This window comes from Ambystoma mexicanum, chromosome 10 (assembly GCF_040938575.1).
Source record: "Ambystoma mexicanum isolate Mex_15411 chromosome 10, UKY_AmexF1_1, whole genome shotgun sequence".
Taxonomy (NCBI): domain Eukaryota; kingdom Metazoa; phylum Chordata; class Amphibia; order Caudata; family Ambystomatidae; genus Ambystoma; species Ambystoma mexicanum.
Window position 1 is genome coordinate 853490955 of NC_090932.1, and position 22738 is coordinate 853513692.

A 22738-nucleotide genomic window follows, 5' to 3' on the forward strand; every position below is an offset into this window, starting at 1 on the left:
CCATTTGGCGTTTGCTACGGCCTGCACTCCTGGCAACAGTAGAGATGCTCAAAAGGATGCTGCTGAGCTTTAGAGTCAGTACTCCTCTGGTATTTCTGTGGGATATTTTTACCCATGCCGATGTGTCCCACTGCACCACTTTACAAATGGGGAAAGAAACAGCCAAAAATGTATGCACTAACCTCTGTGCGCACAAAAATCTGCAAAACTGTGTGTGGGTCATGACCACAAAAGGCTGCACACACAGTCAAAGTGGAGGTGAAAACAGACTTTTTCACTGCAGGAGCATGCCAGTGGGTGCTGTTCCATTCTACATGAAGCAAGGCCACTGAATTGGGCTAAAAACCGAAAATGCCTTTTGAAATGCAGCTTTGCAAACTTAAAGTGCTGTTTTAGTGCTAGATCCATTCATTTTCCAGTGAACCATTGAATTTAAAAGGGTTACCGATCATCCAGGTAGCTCAGAGGGGCCAGGCCTCATTGACTGACAGCAGCCAAGAAATGTATCTCATGAAAAACCAGGCCAGCAACATTGTTTTCAGTTCCACTGGAAAAATGTGGCTAAAAATGGCAACATGTAACAATTTCAGCTGTGCAGAGAGAACTCCAAGCAAAGGCTTGATACCTACACCCAGACTGCAAATAAATCCCAGGACTTAAGGGATTAAACTAGTGCTGAATAAAATGTATGTGCTGCAGAGGAAAATCTGATGTAAAGGACTCTGTTTTATGTTCTGTTTCAGGAAGGAAGTGCAAAATCGCCTGCATAATTCTTTAAATGTCAAAATCCACCTGTAAACTGTGTTCATTTATGTTTTAATGAAAGATGTAGGTAACTTAAAAACCCAGTCTTGAGTTCATTAAATATTTAATTCTGAGCTGACAGCCTCAGCCTGGGAATGGTTGACACCTCGCTACTGGCAGGAAATGACTAATTGTTGCTGGGAGGTTTTCACATACTAGTGACAAAAAACTCATCAGACTTTTGTCTGGGCCTCAGCCAAAGACAATGGCAGGCTTGAACAATCATCCCTACAGAGGAATTTGACAGCTGTTGCCAGTTGAAAGAAAAGTTAAAAAAAAACTGCTCAGGACTTTTGGTGGTTAAATGCCTATTTGTAATCAAGTTTTAAAAATCTGTAACTTTGCCACATGAAGGAGGACAAATCTAAAAGCTGGTAGTTGTAAATATATATACCTATGCTCTTTCTTTGAAGATGTGATTGAACCCTGTACTACTTAAGGGACAAAAGTTATACAGAAACACTAATTGCGGCAAGACTATTGATGCTGCAAATCTAATATTGTATACCCATGTGCTAGGGGTGATTACACAGATATATACTGAATTAGGAATTGTTAGACCAAATCTTTATGATTAAAATTAACAAAGTTCCACAGAAAGACAAAGCCAACTCTCACTGACGTGGGAATTGGATGTAAAGGTAACCCACAAAATATGTAATGCATGTGTCCGATTTTTTATTAGAGGGCATAATTATAGAAATGTGTATTTGTGGGAAAGTTAATTTTTGGTCTAAATAACTGTGGGAGTTTGCAAGTCACGTGATAAAATATGACAGCTCTTTCTGGCTTCCAACCAGAAAAAAAGCATGTGCCATTGACCAATCGCAATCGTGTGGGTTTGGATTGTAATTCTGCCCCTACCATAAACCAAGTGATGTCACTTGGCAGGATAAATAAGGGAACTTCACCACACACAGACACACTGATGCCTGACTCCATCCTGATTTCTGCGTGATGCCCTGTTCCAGAATTCTTCATCTTGTCCTGTTCCAGACTACTTTGCAAAATCAAGGCCTCAGCATTTACTGAACTCTTTTCAGCGAGGCCCAAATCCTGAAACCATCGCAAAAACTTCAGGGAAATAATTCTGATCCAGTTTGGCTTGCTACCATTCATGCTTGCCTGCTAAAACTCGCCATCCCGCTAATCTACAGTGTCCAGTGACCAGAAGTGTCAATACAAGCCACTCCAATCTGAGGTGCGGTCCAATTGACCAGAACCACCCAGCTGACCATCTCACCAGAAGTGCCCTGCTTCCTGTAGACAGATCCATGATGACCAGAACCTGACAGTTCAATCTTAAATTAAAGTGGAAGGATCATATTAACTCTTAGCATATTTGTCTTGTCCTACCCTAATACCAACCCATCCTCTCTTTCACTTATGAACTTGTAATAGTGTCACACCAGTCTTGAAACCTTGCTTTGATTTCTTGCAATAGTGATAATTCTTTAAAATCATTTTGTCTTGTGAAATCCCAAACCCTAAAATCATCCCACGGGTATTCCAACTGAGTCCTCCAAAGCAGAAACGGAGGTGCTGGGGTTTACTGTGCTTCAAACTGGTAACCAGCCTGAATACCCTAGTTTAGAGCATAATTGTCATTGTAAAAACTGATTTCTGTTTTCATTTTCGCGCCTTTATTTTCAAAAACACCTCTCATTCAAACTTGCATAACTTCTTCAATTTTATAATAATTTTTATTAAAAATCGCATAGTGAAATTTAGGCGGGAATTCGCAATTATGCAAAAGTTGTACATGTGTATTTTCCCATTTCAAAGTATTTCCACACTCCCATTCTTATTTAAAAGGTGTTCTGTTGCTCATCTAGTAGCTTATGTTTGTTAGGACCTGTTCAGTATTGCTCCCGTAGAGATTTATATCAATTTAAGGAATTTTTGCACACTTTTCATTGTTTTGCCCAGCCATTTTCAAATGTCCTTTTCAAAGTGTAAATTTCCAAAAGCACTTTTCTATCTTCTTTGGGAGGGAAGATTATATTCAAACACTGTACTCTGTTCTACATTCCTGAATACCTGCTACTTACTTACATCTGTGTAGACTTGCTCATTTGTGAATTTGTGAATTAAGAACTTTGCAGGGGGAAATCTTAACTTTAAGATCTTAATCTTAACCTAAGCTATCTTTTCACAAGCCAAAATTGTTCTTTTTTCTGTGTTTTCTATTCTGAATTGCTATAAGTGAATTCAATTGCCTTACTTACTTTCTGAATTGTTTTGTCAACACATTGGTGAGTGCTGCCCTATATATATTTAAATAATAAATAAATATTTACCTTTTACCAACCAGCTTGATTCCTGGTCCAGTGTGACCTGAGGGGTGTTTTGAGAAGGGTGTGATATGAGTGGTATATCACTCAGAATATTGAACCTATAGACACAATAAATAAGTATTTCATTTGTGCATTGCATGCTAGGTGAGAACCGGGTGTATTGCCTGATTGAAATCCTTAACATTTCAGCAAGCAGTGCAGAGGAGTCTTTGGATATCAATCTGTTCTTCCTCTTTAGGTGGTGGAACTGTCCTTTCACTGGCAGGATGCAGAGCTCTTGTGTGGACAACATGTTCTCTTCTTTTTCGAATATGGGGGGGTAGCAGTTGGTTCCTTGGCAGGCAGTGCTCCCCCTTCAGGTGTTCTTCTGTGATTACTAGTAGCGCTGAGTACAGCGGGGCTAGCAAACAATAGTAATAATGGCAGGAGGTTCAAGTAAGCTTGTTGGCCACAGACCCGATAGTAATCCATTACTGTTGCTGTTCCCTTCTTCTTGTCTAAAATTAAGAGAGTCTTATTACAACTTTCATCCAAGCTGACAAAGACTGCACCATTGCTGCAAAAACAAAGTTCATATACTTCTTCCCTGTGCACTCGCACCGGCTTTTCCATTGTTGCAATCCACATCCGCTTTGTGGTATGATCTGTCCATATTTGTACACAGAACCTGTCCACTCGAACTATCGCTTCCTTGCCATAGGTTGGCAGTCCTTCTACCTGGCAAGGTAGCGTGGTGTCCTGCCATTTGTTGTTGACATATTTACGCCCCTTCACCATCAAATAGTGTAGCTCCACACGCTTGATGTTCTTTGGATTGTCGTTGCACTAAACAACATCATGTCCCACCATTTGCAGTTGCACACTGTGTGTCTGGAACGTTCCTTTTATTCTGCATAATGCAAGATGAACTAGGCATTGTGCCTCTCTAATTGGTACTGTTTGTGGAACTAACACCTTGGGAGCCCCTGGCATGTGTGAAATGAGTGAACATACATAACAGCTTCTATTCACAATGTTTCCATGCCACTCATATCAATATACCAGCTGTTGGTAAACTCAGGATGGTGTATTTCCTCAATCGCATCCAAACCCGGTCCTTGATTCGTGTCATACTTCTTTCATGCTTCCCCTTTCATCATTTTATACACACTCTCAGGGGTACCGGCTTTAACAGTGCTATCAAAAATATCACATTGTTTTGAATTATTAAACAATCCTCGACTTGCTGGTACCCAACCTTTTACTATTATCCTGATTGCCAATTGTGCATGCATGCTCACTGTTGTGTTATTCCTGCTATAATCATCACTAATACTTGTATGAACATTATTGCTACTCCTAGATGCATTTCCATTATTATCGTTAAGATTCACGTTGCTACTAATATATGTAAATCCACTAATATTGTTAACATTTATATTTACTGTTGTGTTTAAATATACAGGTTCAACCCCCCCCCTTTATAGGACTTCCCCCTATAACATACTCTCCCCAATAAAGCCCAAACAATAGCATCAATATCATTATAAACCTGCCATACCTGTTATTCCAAAGTAATAGGCATAGGCCCATATATTGTCATTTGTGCATCTACACTTCGGATCTCTACTTAACAAACAGTTATTTACATTGGTGAGGTTCATCATCCTCTCTCCTGAAATGAAAGCAGAATACACAGAACCAAAAAAAAGGAGGGATGTACTTTTACAGAGAGATGGAGAGAGAGGGAGAGAAAGAAAGAGCCCCCGAAAAGAGAACAAATATGGAGCTAGCAGGTAGAGCAGAGTGACACTGCACATCTTTGGTGTGCCTACAAAGGCCGATGAGGTAGATGGGGCACAGGTGCTACTGCCACTCCTTTGAAATAACTGAAGTGCAGACGAGCTGTCTGGAGATGTCCTGCCGACATTGGAGAGGTGAGCCCAATATCCAAGCCTTTTAAACTTCACAGCGAGGGGAGTGCAAAACACCACCTCATAGGGCCTGTGGAACCGAGGGTTGTTTCACCTGTGCACGAAATTGCGAATGTACAGTTACCAGGCAGCAGCGGTTTTGTGGTCATGCACTCAGGAGGCGTCACTGTTGCTACGTCCGGTGTATCTGCTGTCTCAATTGTGGGACGTGCAATCTCTCAGGAGACACATTTAATTGCCTGCATTAGTATGGTCAAATAATCTTTGAACTCGTCAATGAACACTGCTGCTGCCCTATGTGCATCAGAAGTTCCTCTCACAGGAGATAGGGGGGATGTGCAAATGTCAACCGGTGACCACCTCGTGAGGTGACAAATGGTAGTCTTTGCTGGGCTGTGTGTGTAAACTAAAGAGGTCAAGGGGCAAACAGTGTACACAGTTCTTCTTCAACGTGGTACACAGTTTGGACAATTTGCTTATGAGGAGCCTGTTGATCCTCTCCACAACGCTGTTGGTTCGTGGGAGGTAAATCAAACACATTGGGTGCGTCAAGCCAAGTAGTGCTGTAACGTGCTGAAACAGTGCATTGAAAAAATGTGTACCACTGTCCGACCTTAGAACCTCGCACACAACTCATCGAGGGAAAACCGTACATACCAAAAATCTAGCAGCACATTTGGCATAAGGATGTGCTCAAGGCCCTTCTTCCACCCACCTTGACAAAGGACAAACCATGAGTATGAGATACCTGGAGCCATTGCAACGCTCACCCATGTTGGCATGATCTATGTGTAATTCACAGAACGGCCCAGTAGGGTGGGGCAATGTGCCGCGTAATGTCTGTAGTGTCAGTCCTCCTGTATATTTGCTGCAATGTACTGCTTCGAACTATGGGATGAGTAGTCTACTGTTCAACTGATACTACTAGCAACTCCTGGGGCATTACTGTCTTCCCAGAGCTCTCTTGTCTCCACAATAGATACGCTGGGGATTGCTTGCATCCCTTTCGTAGCCACAATTCCTACTCCATTTCTGGTGCCTTTTCCTGCACCTCGATTATCTAGAAATTATGTGTAAGGTGTTGGGTGTTCACTTGCTGGTGGAGTGGTCACAATGTACTCAGCAGGAATTTTATTTGGCAGATGCACTGTCATTTTGGCTGCCAAATCAGCAGCTGCATTGCCCATAGAAAATTATGTCTGTCCCATTAGTGTGGACAGTGCACTTGATGACCGCCACAACAGATGGCTTGTATAAAACTTCTATTAGTGTTTATACCAGTGTCACATGCTGCACTGGAGATCCATCCACCCTCCAAAACCCCCTCCTCTTCCCCTGTGATAAACCAGCATGCACAGTTGTTGTGGTATGCTGAGCTTGAATATATTGTGAAATGGCACCCTTGGGACGCTCTCAATGCTTCAATGAGCACTATGAGTTCTGCCGCCTGTGCAGAATAATGCATGGGCAATCTTTTCATAACCACTTCTCGTACTCCCCTTCCTCAAGTCATACCACTGCTGCTCCTGTATGTCCCTGTCCATCTTCCTGGTCAATTATGAATGACCCATCAACGATGAGTACCTTGCCATCCATCAATGTGCAATCTTTTGCTTTGGGGTTGTCATTCTCCTCCCCCTCGTATCTGGTGCAGTCGTCCAATGGGCATATCTCTTAGGAAAGTGGCAGGATACACTGTCTTGCATCTAACCACATGAATGTGGGGCTTTGAAATAATAATCTCGTATGGCAAAGATCTCTGTGTAGTCAGGGTGGATTTTTGACTTTTCCAGGATGGCAAATGGAGAATGTTCCACATACAACATAACTGAGCACCCCATTACAATAGTAGAACTGAAAATGGAGCAGCTGCTAAAGCTTGTTTGCATGCAAACTGCCCTTGTGTTACTAAATCCAGTAATAGGCCAATGGGTTATGGTCCATAGTGCTCTTCTGTGTCAATACTTCAGTCGTGAGCTGGCCATCTGAATGTGAGAACAAGTCAAATTCCTGTGTGTAGTCTGAGATGGCCAGTACGGGTGCTGAACTAATGACTTCTATTAGATCGTTGAATTGTTTGATCATATCTGCAGTCCACATAACTCATGATCCTTTGTTTTTTGTGCTTCCTTAAGGGCTTGCTGAAGTGGTTTTGTGTATACCATGTAATCTAAAATCCATGCCCTACAGTAGTTGCACAGCCCTAAAAGTCTGCATTTCTTTAACTGAGGCAGGTCTGGGGTTGGCACGTACTGACGCTGCCCTATCTGGTAGTATTCTTTTACCATTCACTGATATGAACTGCCCCAGATAGAGCACCTCCTGTTGCCAGTATTGCAACTTAGCCTTAACAACCTTGTACCCCTTATAGGCCAGAAATTGTAGAAGTCTAATGGAATCCCTTCGGCATTGCTGCTCACTGTCACTACACACTGGCAGATAGTCTTCGTGTTGGATAATCATACTAGGTACCTGAATGTTCCCCAAATCAGCATGCAGTATTCTGTTAAAATGCTCGGACTCTCACAGTATCCCAGAGGTAACCTAGTATGTTTGAAATGCATCTGGCCCTGTGTAAAGGCAGTGAGGTACCTCGACTCAGGAAGGAGTGGAATCGAGAACAATGCATTTTTCAAGTCCAGTAGAGTGAAATGTGTGGCTTCTTTGGGGATAGTGCATAGAAATGTCACAGGATTAGGAACAACTGCAAATTCTTTCTGTACCATGTCATTGAGGGGGCGTAAGTCCTGGATAATTTTCCAATTGCCCCCTGTTGATTTCTTGACAGGGTATATTGTCATGTTGCACAGAGGGGTAGATGCCACGATGATCCCCTGTTCCAGTAGGGCATGTATTTTTTTTCTAATACCCTCCTTAGCCTCCCTTGATAATGGATATTTTTTTTACCCTGGGTAGCACCGCACCTGGCTTCAGTGTCACACAGGGTTCACGTCTTTCAATAGTCCTACATTGTGTGAATTTGTGGTCCACAACTGCAAATGCACGTGATGTAAGTCTTCATCAAGAAATAAGAGGTGGAGTTAGTACCACCATCAGGGGCCACTGCACCCTTCGGTGCTGTACCATTATGTTGCAGGGGACACAAATCTCTAATATTATCTCCCCGTGTTTGTCATTGTTCTCAAACAGCTCGTCATCCATCACTTCCTTTAACTGTGCTGTTGGATCTATACAGAGCACTGTGTGCCAATCGCACCCATCCCTGGCTATTCCGAGCACAACAACCCTCTTGTCAGAACCAACAATCCCTGTAAATCCCGCCACCACCTCTGGCGTCACAACTGGATGAAAGATGAAATCTGTGGGCACTCACCAACACTGCTTAGAGATCTGAGGCACCACCTCCACGAGTAGAGTAATACCATAAATGAACATGTTCGGGTCATTGTGTGTAGTATCAACATTGCCCTTATTGCACACATCCCAGGCATGGAGCAAACTATACTGCGATCTGTAAATTATATTGTCATGTTTCATTTGCTGAGCAGCTCCCTGCCCAGCAAATTTTCATAATATAGTAAGGGAGCCCGCACCACCTTCCCTCCCACCTTTTACGTCCAGCTCCACAGTGTATGGAACTGTGGAAATATTATTTTACAATGGTGCACTATTATACTCTGGATCTCTGGCCACCCCTTTGCTATGATAACCACAATCTTATTTAATGCCTTCTGCACCTCTTTTGGCAAGCCCCTCTTTACAATAAAATAGAATAATGGTATTGAACGACCCCACGGTCCTCCTGTTTCAGCTCTCCACATCTCTTGTAATTTAAGAATGAATTTAGCTGGGTCTTCATCATCATCCTTTGTACACTGCATCAGGGACTCTAAATAGGGGGTATCTGGGAAAGCCCTTCGTAGCACATCCCACCCATGTGCTCTAATTCCATTGACTGACACTCCATCATATGCATTGTCCCCCAGGGTAATTCCCGGATACCCAGCTTTCACCCACATATCCCCGCCTTGTCCCCAATTGTAGTTACCATCAAGCTCTTTATATCACCTACTACCCTGGTGTTTGCTTTTCAAACTCATATATCCGCTTATTCACCCCTACTATGAGCTGTGCGAGAGCCTTAATCAAGTTATTTTTATTCATCTGAGGCCAGGGCACATATTGTGTCCTCCCTGCCCTCTTGTGCATGAGGGGCATTTGCATCTTTGCCCCACTTTCCACACCCTTCTTCATAACTCCCCTTCTCTTTACTAACTCCATTCTGCCGGTTCTATTCCCCAACCTGCCCCCACCCACAAGCCTTCAACTTGGGGGTGGGCGGGGGGTACTCTCAGTCGCCTTTTCACCCCTTCCTTCTTCTTCACCCTGTCCCTCATCAAACGTGCTATTATTGTCGTCCCTTTAATAGTTTCCCAATACTGTATTCTCCTGTCCAAAGAGTGTCCACTCCCCCTTGCTTCCCGCCTTCTCAACACATATGCTTCTTATTCCTTCATTATCCATCCTGAGCAGCAACTCCCCAGATCTCCATCCTCCCAATCTTTGTTCGGACAGTCCTATATCCGTCACTTCTCTTGAAGATGCCTTCATCCTGTTCAGCTCTGCTAGCAACTCTGTCAAACTTTCTTCGCACTCTCTCGATCGGACTCCCATGGATGCTGGTACTTCAGGCAGGTGTGCATATGGGGGTAGGGAGCGGTAGCCTGTGGTGTTGCTAATGCTGAAGGGTCCCTACCATGATGGGCACATAGGTTGGATGTGTGTACCCGTCTGTGGGATACGCTGTCAAGGGAGATAATCCCCCGTGCTCCTCTGGTGCCCCACCCTCTTCTCCCTTCCTGCACCGTCCATCTTTCTGTATCTGTGCTTCCACTCCATCCCCTTGGTCCTCTGTATCCTCAATTATTTGCCAGAGGTCTAAAATGTCCCTTCTCTTCTGTAGCTGTTTCAACTTATACTTAGCTACTAATAATGTGGACATATGTTCCAAGGTGCTCTTATTATTGGAGCCCTGCTCTGGCCATGGGCAGGGCATCCCCCGCTCATCTCATCTCCGCGATCCACTGCTTATGGTATTTCTCCACTCTGTCACGATACAGTGGCAGGGCCTTATACATATACTCTATTAGTGTTCCTCCCCCATGCTAGTGCTCTCTGTCTTACTAGCCCCACAATGCCTTGCTAATGCACTGGGCATAGTGCCGCTGCTTGTAACAAAAGAAGGAAAGCCAACCTCCAACCTTCTCTGTCCCTCTCCCACACGCACACACACTACTTCACACAACCATCCAATGTCACACCACACCGCGACACACACAATCGATGCCCGTCCTAGAGCCGGTTCCTCATCCAATAAAAACACAAATACAATAAACTAAAATAACAACCACTTCTTGTTCCAGGCCCACTATTTACACAGGACCACTACTTTTATTTCCTTATTCCACCTTTTAAAGAATATATTTTATTTTGGTACCACCTTCCCTCCTCTCTGAGGAGGAGCTCCCTGCCTGCCTTTGCCTCACCTTATAATGCCTTACCAAAATAATCTCTTTACAATACAAACACCAATAAGAAATAACACAAACCACACCCACATCACATCAATGACCTTGCTCTTCACGTGTTCACATCTCTCACACTTCCCCATGCATCTGTCCCCTACTTGTTATCGCTTATGAGAGTCTACTGCATATGCGTACTCACCCGAACTCCTCCGATGCAGGGTTCCAAACCCGGCCAGTACTCTCCTCGGAGCCGCGCCCTGCTTCAAAGACCAGAGAGGACATATCTTAAAATGGCTCCTGCTAAACCACTGGGAACACATGTTCTTTCACGACCGGTCACTGTAGGTGGGTGCAGCTCCTTCTGGAGAAGTGGTCTGAAAGCCTCCACAAATATGGGGGTACTGGGATCACGTTGGGGTCACCAGTTGAAGGCACGCCCCTGAACTCTCACACCAGAGAGAATATAACCCGCTAGGGAAGAAAGGCCCAAGTTGATGGAGAGAACGAGAAGGAGAATAGAAAGAGAGAAGGGAGGAGAGGTACAGAGGGGTAAGACCATAGAGGGCTTTGAAGACTAGGCAGAGAAAGTTAAATTTGAGCTAGGAGTGGAATGGGAGCCAGCCTAGTGAGTTAAGAGAATAGGAGATGGAGTCGTGAGGGGAGAGGAGGCAGAGGGAGCGAATGGCAGAGTGGTAGACAGATTTGAGGGGGGAGAGATGAGAGGAGGGGAGTCCAAAGAGAAGAGTAGAGCAGTAGAAAAGTCTGGAGAAGAGGAGGGAGGAGGTGCGGAGTTTAGTAGCTTGGAAGGTTAGGAAAGGATGAATTTTGTGTATGTTGTAGAGGTGGAAACTGCAAGATCTGGCAGTGAGGGAAATGTGATGAGAAAGAGAGAGGTTGGTGTCAATGTGCAGACCCAGGTTACGGGCATGAGGCGAGAAGTGGAGTTGGGAATTAGGAAAAAGAATGCAAGGAGGAGGGGAGAGAGGAGGAAGAGTGTTGGCAGGGAAGAAAAGGAGTTCAGTTTTATCTGCGTTGAGAGTAAGGAAGTGAGAGGACATCCAAGATTTAATAGCAGAGAAGCGCGAAGAGAGTTTATGGTGGATGTCAGGAGAGAAGGAGGAGAAAGAGAGGAAGAGCTGGGTATCATCAGCATAGAAATGATGTGAGACATCAAAGGAGGAGATTAAAGGAGACATGAGGGAAGTATACAACGAAAAGAGAAAGGGGCCAAGGACAGAACCTTGGGGAACGCCATGGTTGAGTGGAAAGATTGGGGAGGTGGAACCATCTTCCTTGAGTCCTTTCCACGTTCTCACAAATGTATGCTCCTGCACTTCAGCATGGGTGGATAGGTCACGAGTTTGATGATTGCATCTCACATGTGGCCAGCCTGAATGTCCCAAGTTTTGAATCCAGCATCAGGGCTTACTTAAACTTCATCCGTCCGTGTTTTATAAATTGAGCACCATCAAATTAGGTGATAACACCTGTTTATTGTAGTGCTCACAAGCCACAGGAATCCATAATGATATATAAGAAAACAATATTTGTATTAGTCTATCACAGAGTATAGTGATGGTCTCTAACTGTGCAGGAAGAACAGATCCTAACCAGAGCCACCTCTGCTGCATAGTAGTTGCATAGTTCTGCCACTTAACATCACCTACTAAGGTTCGGGAAAGCATTGCAATCTTTTGCTTATACTTTAAACACATGTATGGCCTACCATTCTATTGTGCTATTGTATTGCTCTCCCCAAAGTGCACAGAAAAAAGAACATAACTCACCAATGCAATTACAGAGCAAATACTTTGAACTCAGACAGATGCAATAACTCACAGCCACACGCTCTTAGAAGATTATCAGCTCTTATACGGCTATTTATTCAAAGCTTAGAAGTACATAGAAATAACTCACAAAAATAATATGGACATAAATCACAGAAGAAGCAAAGAATTCAAAAGGAAATACATCACTGTGAGCATAACAGGATTCCTCATCTCGCCCAGAAGCGGCTGGAAGACCCTGGGAACAGCCAGGCCGAGAGCACCACAGCTCATAGGAGTGCCGGACGTAAGCATCCTTCTCTGGCTGAAGTCTCACCTGACCACCTCCGGGTTTCCACATATATACACACTCCACAAAGGGGAGTCAATTCTCGAAACTTCTGGAAATTGCACTTGCGCAGTTGATGAGCAGCCATCGGTTGCCAGCTGGGTCAATCGAGAGCTACCCCCAAGAAGCTATGTGCCTCCCTTCTCTAAAAACACGCTCCACGGAGAACAGTAGCAAACCATAACAAAGTTAGCTTTCCCAGCAGAAATGTCCTTGACCGCATACCAGGTTTGGAAAGCATGTTTTTCTCAGCACCGTGAATCTAACACTCAGCAAAATGTGTGCAGCTTTTCACTGCGGCATGAAGTAAATATCCATCATGGCTCCGAGCGCTCCCAGAATGCATTGCGCACCGGCGCCATTTTAGTTCAAGCATAACAGTTCCACCCTTGGATATTTACCTTCCATAGCCCGGTGGCACAGGAACCGGTCTCTGAAACCTATGAAACATTAAAGCTAAATTGGGAATACATTGAATGCAACAACAAGCAATTATGATAGACAATATAATGAAAATACAAGCAAAAGCGTAACGTGGTGTACCCCCAATATCAGGTATCCATGAAAATAACCAATCCCACCAATTCCCAGTACGATCTTGAGACACTTGAGAAATGAGATCCCTCAAACCTCGAATATGACTTTCAATAGATCGTGAATGGTCACTTAAATTGAAACAACACATACCTTCAAATGCGTTACACCCTAAATTTTGCTTTAGCAATAGATGATCAACTGCAACTCTGTTCTGCAAAGTTGCTTTTCTAATAACTTGACTATCAAGGAGTAATTCTTCTAATGCCTGAGAAGTATGATTAAGGCTTTTGACTACTAAACATGCTAGTTTCATCAAAGATTTGTAACCTCCAGCAGCTAAACCCCAAACTCCCACTAATGAAAAGGTTAATGCTAGAACCTCAGCTTCTGATAACAAGTGTACATGTGAATCACAATCAGGAGACAGACCTACAGATTCGAAAGTTGACCTTTTACCTCGAGTTATCGCTGGGTGTAAAGGAAACATCATTAGTCCTAATCGACTAAAAGCACATGGACCTCCAGAAATGTTAGCTGGAATATAAGTGTATGTAATGTTACCACATGAAAAGAGCCATCCTGTTGGAAGTTTCACATGATTCAAATGACTGGCGTCTATTACTGTATGATTACAAGACATAGTATCATTTACACTGGTGCATTTGCGTGGCACTCGCTAACATAGTCGTCTCTCAAACATTGTATGATTATGGTGTTTGGTTGAGTCGATTTGTCGGCATTTGCCAATTTCTTGTGCATCGCAGGTCATAAAATAACACATCACCTTGGGTTATATTATAAGTAATAACAAGTGTCAAATTTCTCCATTTACGATCAGTCTCTTGGCAGAACCTACAATATTTGTAAACTGAAAAAGATTGCTAATATCTGAGTCTTGAACCAAAGAATCATTGTGTGTGACGCCGAAGATATGCTTTTAAACCGGAACAGGCGTCGGCACCGCTACTAAACAGATAGTCAATAAAGCTTCAGCATTAGGCACATCAGTAAGACAAAAGTGTGATATGTTCAGTACTTGCTGTGCCAGATATATCCACATACTCTCCGCTTGGGTGATCATAGGAGAATGTTTTCGCCTTCCTGAAAGTGCATCTTGCATGACTGGCATCAAGGTTGTTTTCACTTGCTCCTGATGTGTTTGCTGCATTTCACGAATCCATGTCTTCGGTCTGGCTGGCTTTTCGGCATAAGGCTGCTTTGGGACAACAGTATTCATCACTATCAGTATCCCCTTGATCACTGGCACAGATGTAACATTTTTCGTTGGTAGCAGCAGGCTGTTTAACTCTCCCAAATGAAGTCCATTTAGTACCACAATTACACCAGCCAGACACAGGATCTACAAGGCAAACCCAGAAAAGAGATATCAGTGTTGCACATCACGCTCTCAGGTAACATTTGTCTGCGGGTACATATTGCTATTTCTTTCTACCAGGCTCCATAACTAAAACCACTTGATCTTTTCCTGATGCAATGACATCTGCGGGCACTGGTGGGCCACTAGGCTTTTCCACCCACACCTTTGCACCCGGTACATACTGTCTGAAGAGCCAAAACCGCGGTCCCCACGGGTAGTTAACACTGTAGCAGGCTCCCCCTTCTTAATCATGGACAATTTAATGGGAATAATTATCAATTGGGCCACTCGATCACCCTTGTGGATTGATAACAGTTGGTCCCCACTATTCATTAGGATGACTTTAATCTCACCTTGGTAATCCGCATCAATTACCCCTCCCAACACTTGAACTCCCTTCAATGCTAGGCCAGATCTAGGGGCAATCCATCCCATATGATCTGGGGGAATCTGTACTACAATCCATGTTTCAATTACAACTATTCCTCTTGGGTCTAATCTGATTTCTTCATGGGAATGCAGGTCTACCCCTGCTGACTCTGGAGTTGCTTGATAGGGAGCTAAAGAACCTGGAGTAATTTCCCAGTACAATAGTGTTTCTCTGACTGAATTGGGTTGAACCTGTAAAGTAGGAGTCATTAATCGCATCAAAGGAGTTTCATGTTCATACATAGGTCTATTGTTTAATACTTGCACTGCATCAAACACACGATCACGCCAGCCTGCCAAACTGCCGTCTCCAGATTTGCGCAACTGTTCTTTCAATAACCCATTAATTCGCTCAATTAACCCTGAAGCAGCTGGGTAATATGGCACGTGGTACAGCCACTCAATGCTCTTTTCCTGACAAAACTCCTGGATTAATTTGCCTTTGAAATGTGACCCATTGTCACTTTGAATCTGCAAAGGCACTCCATAATGTAGTATGATCTGATCTTACAACCTGATGGTGTTCAGTTGTGTTGCACGTTTGCACGGCAAAACCATCAAATATCCTGAGTATGTATCCACAATAGTGCATGCATACTGACAACCTCTACTGATTGGCATGGGACCGATATAATCAATCTGCCAAATTTGACCTGGTGATTTTCCTCTTCTCAATGTACCTCGAACAATTTGAGGGATAGGTCTATGCAGTTGGTGTTGGCACACGGGACATTGCAAAATGATTGTTTTCACTACTTCTAAAGGAAAACTTATTCCTCGAGCTTGTGCCCACCTGATAAAAGCCTTTTCTCCAAGGTGCCCACATTTCTGATGGGCCCATTTGGCCAAACCCTCCAAATCGTCTTTCTGAGCCTCTGCATCCACAGATGAAATCTTGGTGTGTTCGTCTGCAACAGAATTAAACCAACCTTCTAATGAGTCTGTGGCACAATGCGCGTTCACATGATAAACAGTGACATCACTTTGTAATAACATTTCTGCAATATCTTGCCACAGTTCTTTTCCCCACAACTTTTTTGAATGAATCTTCCACCCATTCTTGTGCCAAGTCGGCAACCACACTGCCAATCCATTCGCCACTGACCATGAATCTGTGTACACATAACATTGACCAGGGGTCTCTTGTTTCAATGCTTGGTAAACAGCGTAAAGCTCCGCAAACGGACTGCTCTTCCCTTTTCCTGTCGTTGTCAACATCTTTTTTGTTTTGGGATTGTACGACACTGCTTTCCAGTACCGCTCAGATCCCACATATCGAGCTGAACCATCCGTGAACCAAGCATGCCCTGTTTGTTCCACGGTCAAATCGCTGTAAGGTACTCCCCATTTCACGTGAGACTCACGTTTTTCAGGCACTTCCGGTGGTATGTAATCCGAGGGCGGTATGTTGGCTACTTGCTCATGTAATTTTGCCACTCCACCCTTTCCTGATTTGGCTCTGTCTTGAATATACCATTTCCACTTAATTATGCTAGCTTCTTGAGCATGTCCTATCCTATGTGTTTTAGGAGAGCTCAGTACCCATTGCATGATTGGTATTTCTGGTCTCATGAATACATCGTGGCCCATTGTCATCTGCTCGGTATCAACATGAGCCCAATAACACGCCAGCAATTGCTTCTCAAACGGAGTGTATAAGTTACCACTGTCGGGCAACTTACGACTCCAAAATCCCAATGGCACACGTTTCCTGTCTTGTTTCTGCCACACACTCCAGTTAGCATAATTATCTTGTACAGACGCATTTAATTCCACTTCACCTTCCTTCAATGGCCACAAATCAAGCACCTGCTGCACGGTGTTTTTCGCCATCTCAAAGGCTTTCTGCTGCTCCTCCCCCCACTGAAACTCATATTTCTTTCGTGTCACCTTGTAGAGGGGGGCCAATATCTGCCCTAAATGGGGAATGTGCTGTCTCCAAAACCCAAACAGCCCTATAAACTGCTGAGCTTGCTTTTTGTTCATTTGAGTGGTGAATTCAAGTATTTTCTGTCGGGCTTTTGGCACCATTTCTCGGTGCCCATGATGCCACTGAATCCCTAGGAATATCACTGTTTCAGCTGGACCTTGAATTTTACTCGGGTTAATCTCCCACCCTTCCTTCTTCAATCCTTCCATAATGATATCTAACTGGCTTTGCACACTGTGCTCATCCTTGCCCTGGATCAAAATATCATCAATGTAATGAGAGATTTGTATGTCAGGTTTACACAGTATCTTGGCGAAGTGCTCTGCCACCAGCCGCTGACAGATAGTCGGGCTGTGTATGTACCCCATAGGTAGCCTCGTGAAAGTGTACTGACGTCCACTCCACGAAAATGCAAACTGTTCTTGACACTCTTCAGCAATTGGCACGGAGAAAAATGCATTGGCTAAATCGATCACTGCATACCAAATACCCTCAAACTTTTGGACATTTTCAATCAAGGTAATGGCATCTGGGACTGCGGGCACTAAGGGAGGAGTGTGTTTATTCAACTCCCTGTAATCCACTGTCATCCTCCACGACCCATCGCCCTTTTTAATAGGCCAGAGAGGATTGTTCCATGAGGTGGTAATAAGGCGTAATACACCCGCCTCGACATACTCTTTGATGGTGTCTGAAATTTCCTTGTGCCCCCCAGGAATGCGATATTGTTTCATTGCTACCCGCTTGGTTGCCACTGGCACTTGCACTGGGGGCATCTTCAATTTGCCTACGGTAATGGATCAATGCACTCACCCCAAACTGGTACGTTTTACCGCCAAGTCCCAAGGTTAACCCTTCCAAAATGTCAAAGCCAATTATATATTCAGGTATCGGGACAATCAACACTTGGTATTTCTGCCTATTCAAATTGCCTATTTTCCTCTCCACTTTCGTTTGTACTGCAGGGGTCTCCTTTCCCCCTAAACCTGTAATAGTAAACTGTTTGCCTTTAAATCATGTTGGATTACCATGAATCAAAGAGTCCTCCGCCCCGGTGTCTATCAATGCTCGCACTCCTTGTGTATTTCCTGGCCCCCACAAAATCTTAACATCAACACGAGGCCACCTATCCACTTTAATGCGGGCAGACGCTGCAGAGCTTGGTCGAAGCCCTAGTCAAACTTCGAATGAGTGTGACTCGACTCCGCCTCTAACATCGCACTCCCTACCTTTCTCAAATCAGCGTATGTTGGCTGGTACGGGGAAGGTGTCCCCATAGACCCTTCGTCTTGTTCTTCCGCAGTTGGAGCAGAAGGTGAGGTGTCCCTCTGCGGCGTGGTAACTACCTGTTTCTTCACCTGTTTATAGCACTCTTTGGCTGCAAGTCCTCGTTTTTTGTGTAATTCATACATTACTCTGGTTTCAATGCCATCAATTTCTTCGTGTGGCACACCATCTTTTAACAAAGCCAAAAACATGTCTTTTCAGGACACTCGGGAGTCTCTGCTATCTTGCCGCCTGCCTTCGGTTCTTCTCTCACTATGCCCCTCTCTCTTCCGTGGCTTGTTATCGCTCTTATCCCACTCCCCTAAATCTGCAAGTTGCCGAATGGCATCTGCTACCTCATCAGTAGCCTTGCCCGTCATACCTACGAGCAAAGTCATAATGACACTTTTGTATGCGGGTGGCGCGGTTCTAATCGCCATATTTCGAGTTGAAACTGAGAGCGGCACGGCTCCCATGTGATCAGGAGCATCTATGTTAATCACCTCTTTCATAGCATGCTCCCTGACTTTTTGAATTGCTTCTCTCAATGTATACCACTTCGTTTCTTCACTGGGCCAATCTATGGTAATGGGGTATTTACGGTTACATGCTTGGGCTACCAGGTGCAACAAAGACACCTGAGTATCTTGACCATTTGCATAAGGGGGCGGTCCTGCCCTTAAGACCTCCTGTACATTGGTGTCAATTGACTGGGGCAAAAAACGCTGTGAATCCGTAGAATCTACCAACAATCCTGCAGCACCCCCATCTAGTAATCTCACCATCCATGTCAATAAAGCTTCCCCTGATTTTTGCCTCAAACGGGTAATAATTTCCCCAACCTCCTGTTGTGTGTAATCCTCCAGCGTGGTTAAATCCACCATTCCGCTGGCAGGATTCTGCGGGTGGGGTTCGGCTCGCCGTCTTCTAACAGGCTTAGCCGCCACTGTTTTCTGTTTCACTTCCATTTTGGGGTCAGACTCATTTGCGGAACTACTTTCTAGACTGGTCAAATCAAAAATATCACCATCCCACTTATCCGGATCCCAGTCCACGCCAGCGGTAGCGATTACAGTTGCCACCTTTCTTTTGTTGACCCCTCCCTGTCTTTTCCTATACTTATACCGGGCTACTCTGACTGCTGCCCTCTCAGCCACCGCCTGATATGTGTTGGCCTTATCTTTAAACAGTTTCATTTGAATCTGCTGCATTAACGCAGCCTGCCGTTCTGCAGCTAGCTCTCTCTCTAATCGCAAAACCTCATTTTGCATTTCCACCTTCATTTGATGTATTTTCCTATAAGCATGCAAAAGAACCCAACCTCGCCTACCTAATGCCGCACATTCTTTGCCACGTTCTACTGGAACTTGTTGCAAGCATGCCATTACATCAGCCGGATCGGCATCTCCCAATCCTTGATCCCATGTTTCACTTAGACCTGCACCACATGCCGACGCCTGGGCCAACTTATCATATGGACTCTTAGTCCAGCCTGGAATAACAACATCAGAACAGTCACCGCCATTGGTAACGCTCTTCTTCCTGAACAAACTACTCATTATCGCAAACAAAACAAAACCTTGTTGTATCTATATATATATTTTTTTTCTCTCCACGCTGCAATCACTCCCACAGACACTCACACACCGGCAAACGAAAAAAAAACTTCACTACTCAAAAACTTCACTTACAAGACAACCAAATCCCATCTACGTTTCAACAGATTCTTGAATACTCGGAACAACTCATCACAAGTATCCTGTTTGTGACGCCAAAAATGTATTGCTCTCCCCAAAGTGCACGGAAAAAAGAACATAAATCACCAATGCAATTACAGAGCAAATACTTTGAACTCAGACAGGTGCAATAACTCACAGCCACACACTCTTAGAAGATAATCAGCTCTTATACGGCTATTTATTCAAAGCTTAGAAGTACATAGAAATAACTCACAAAAATAATATGGACATAAATCACAGAAGAAGCAAAGAATTCAAAAGTAAATACATGACCGTGAGCGTAACAGGATTCCTCATCTCGCCCAGAAGCGGCTGGAAGACCCCGGGAACAGCCAGGCCGAGAGCACCGCAGCTCACAGGAGTGCCAGATAAGCGTCCTTCTCCGGCTGAAGTCTCACCTGACCACCTCTGGGTTTCCGAATACATACACACTCCACAAAGGGGAGTCAATTATTGAACCTTCTGGAAATTGCACTTGTGCAGTTGATGAGCAGCCGTCGGTTGCCAGCTGGGTCAATCGAGAGCTACCGCCAAGAAGCAGAGTGCCTCCCTTCTCTAAAAACACGCTCCACGGAGAACAGTAGCAAACCATAACAAAGTTAGATTTCCCAGCAGAAATGTCCTTGATCGCATACCAGGTTTGGAAAGCATGTTTTTCTCAGCACCGTGAATCTAACGCTCAGCAAAATGTGTGCAGCTTTTCACTGCGGCATGAAGTAAATACCCATCATGGCTCCGAGGACTCCCAGAATACACTGCGCACCAGCGCCATTTTAGTTCAAGCATAACAGTTATTCACACCACTGGAGCCTGGGGGGGGTTCTGGGGGGTTTGGTCAATAAAGCACACATAGAATTGATGAAAAAGATATTTCTACACTTGGCAGCCCCCTTTTGTTTGGCCTGTAAAAATAGTCTTTATTGCATTGTCACCCTTGGTAGCAATCTTCTGTTCAGTCTCCATCCATGTGATCTATTTAATACAACATGGTCCAAGCACACAGCCCTATTGAAAGCATGCTACTCTGGTAATAATATTAAAGGAGATCTGAAGCTGAATTGACTAATGTTCAAATATCTATTTGTATTGTGGCATTTTCTGTTTTTAATGACTGTATTTCTGTTGATTTGGTCTTTGAGACTTAGCATTGCAATCATTGGCTTATAAATGAAACCAATGTATTGCCTAATTACCTGTCATTTTATTGTGCTATATGCACCACCGGCAGTGGTGAGGGTTATGCTCAAAATAGTTCATTGTGAATAGAAGAAAGGGAGATTTTTCATTTATTTCCACACTTGGAAACCATCATTTTATACACCTTTGGCAGCCATCTTAGATTTAAGGTTTACTCATTTATCCATTCACCATGACATCGTCTGAGCAGCTCTATTGAGTACACACTAATTCTGATAATGCTATCACCGGAGAGCAAAAGCTGATTTTGACTAATAGTTAGACATCTCTTTTTATTGTGTTCCTGTTTTTCAGTGCCTGTATTCATTTTGATTCGACCATTCAGGCTTAGCAGTGCAATTTATTGCCGATTCAGGCTTAGCACTGCTATTAAGTGCCTATACTAGAAAGATCTTTGATTTCTAAACTTGGCAGCCATCATTGTTTTAGATTACAAAAATAATAAGTGTTTCTATATTCACCCTCGCTGGCCATCTTAGATTCAGGCTCCACCCATGTAGCTTTGCAACACACAGCACTATTGAGAACACACTGCTTTGGTAATGCTATCACAGGAGATCTAAAGGTATACTTGACTAAGGTTTACACATCTCGTTTTATTATGTTTGCAGTGCTTGCAGTCCTTTCAATTTGATAATTCAGGCTTAGCATTGCCATTTTTTGCCTATACGTGAAACAAATGTTTTGTGCTGTATCACCACTAATGAGAGAGTTTTAGTTGGTAAAGCACATTGAGAATTGAAATAAATGAGGTCTTTCTTTTATCTCTACACTTGGCACCCATCATTGTTTTGGGCTATAAATAGAATAAGTCCTTCTATTTATTTTCTCAACCTCTGCAGCAATTTTAGATTTGTGCTCTGCCGATTTGATCTATTTACCACAATATAGTCCTTTTGCACAGCAAACTTGTCTGTTCCCATCTGCGAACTGGCCAAAAGCAGGTAAAAAAATTATATGGATCTACAGAAAGGTAAACTGAAGAGGATTTGCTTCCCTTTTTCTGAATTACATATGATCTGGAATAGCAGTGGAGTTGTTGGAGCATGATTAACTTTCTTTCAGAATTATATCTTTATAACCCGTCCCACATCACAACTTCTAAAATAGTGTTCTTTTAGCAATATATTTTCCCCTTTAAATATTCCTTTTAATTTAACCTTAATTCACCTGAGCCGTGAAACATAGATATGAGATACATTACTTTATTTCCGAACATGGCATTGAAATTTGTTTTTATAACCGAACCTTGGTGGAAAGATGCCATCAATTGAACAGGACTTGGTCACACCCGGTTACAAACTGGTTACAGTCAACAGATTGACCTGGCCACGTGGGTGGGCTAGTTATCTTTGTCTCACCTATCTTGGTAACTAAATTGAATTTCAAACCCCTGCCGACATGTAAAACTATGCTGGTCACACTCTCCATCTGCGAAGAAATAACATTTGACTTCTTACCTGTATACCGCCATCCACGGAATGATGCATCCTTTTTTTTCATTGAGCAAATGTAGCAGCTGATTTGATATCATCTTCAATTCAGTATAAAAATTGGTAATAGTAATTGTGCGAAGACTACGAATCTCCGGATTAATCTTAATGATTTGAACTTTTCTGAAATGATCAGTGGATCGAGCTGGCC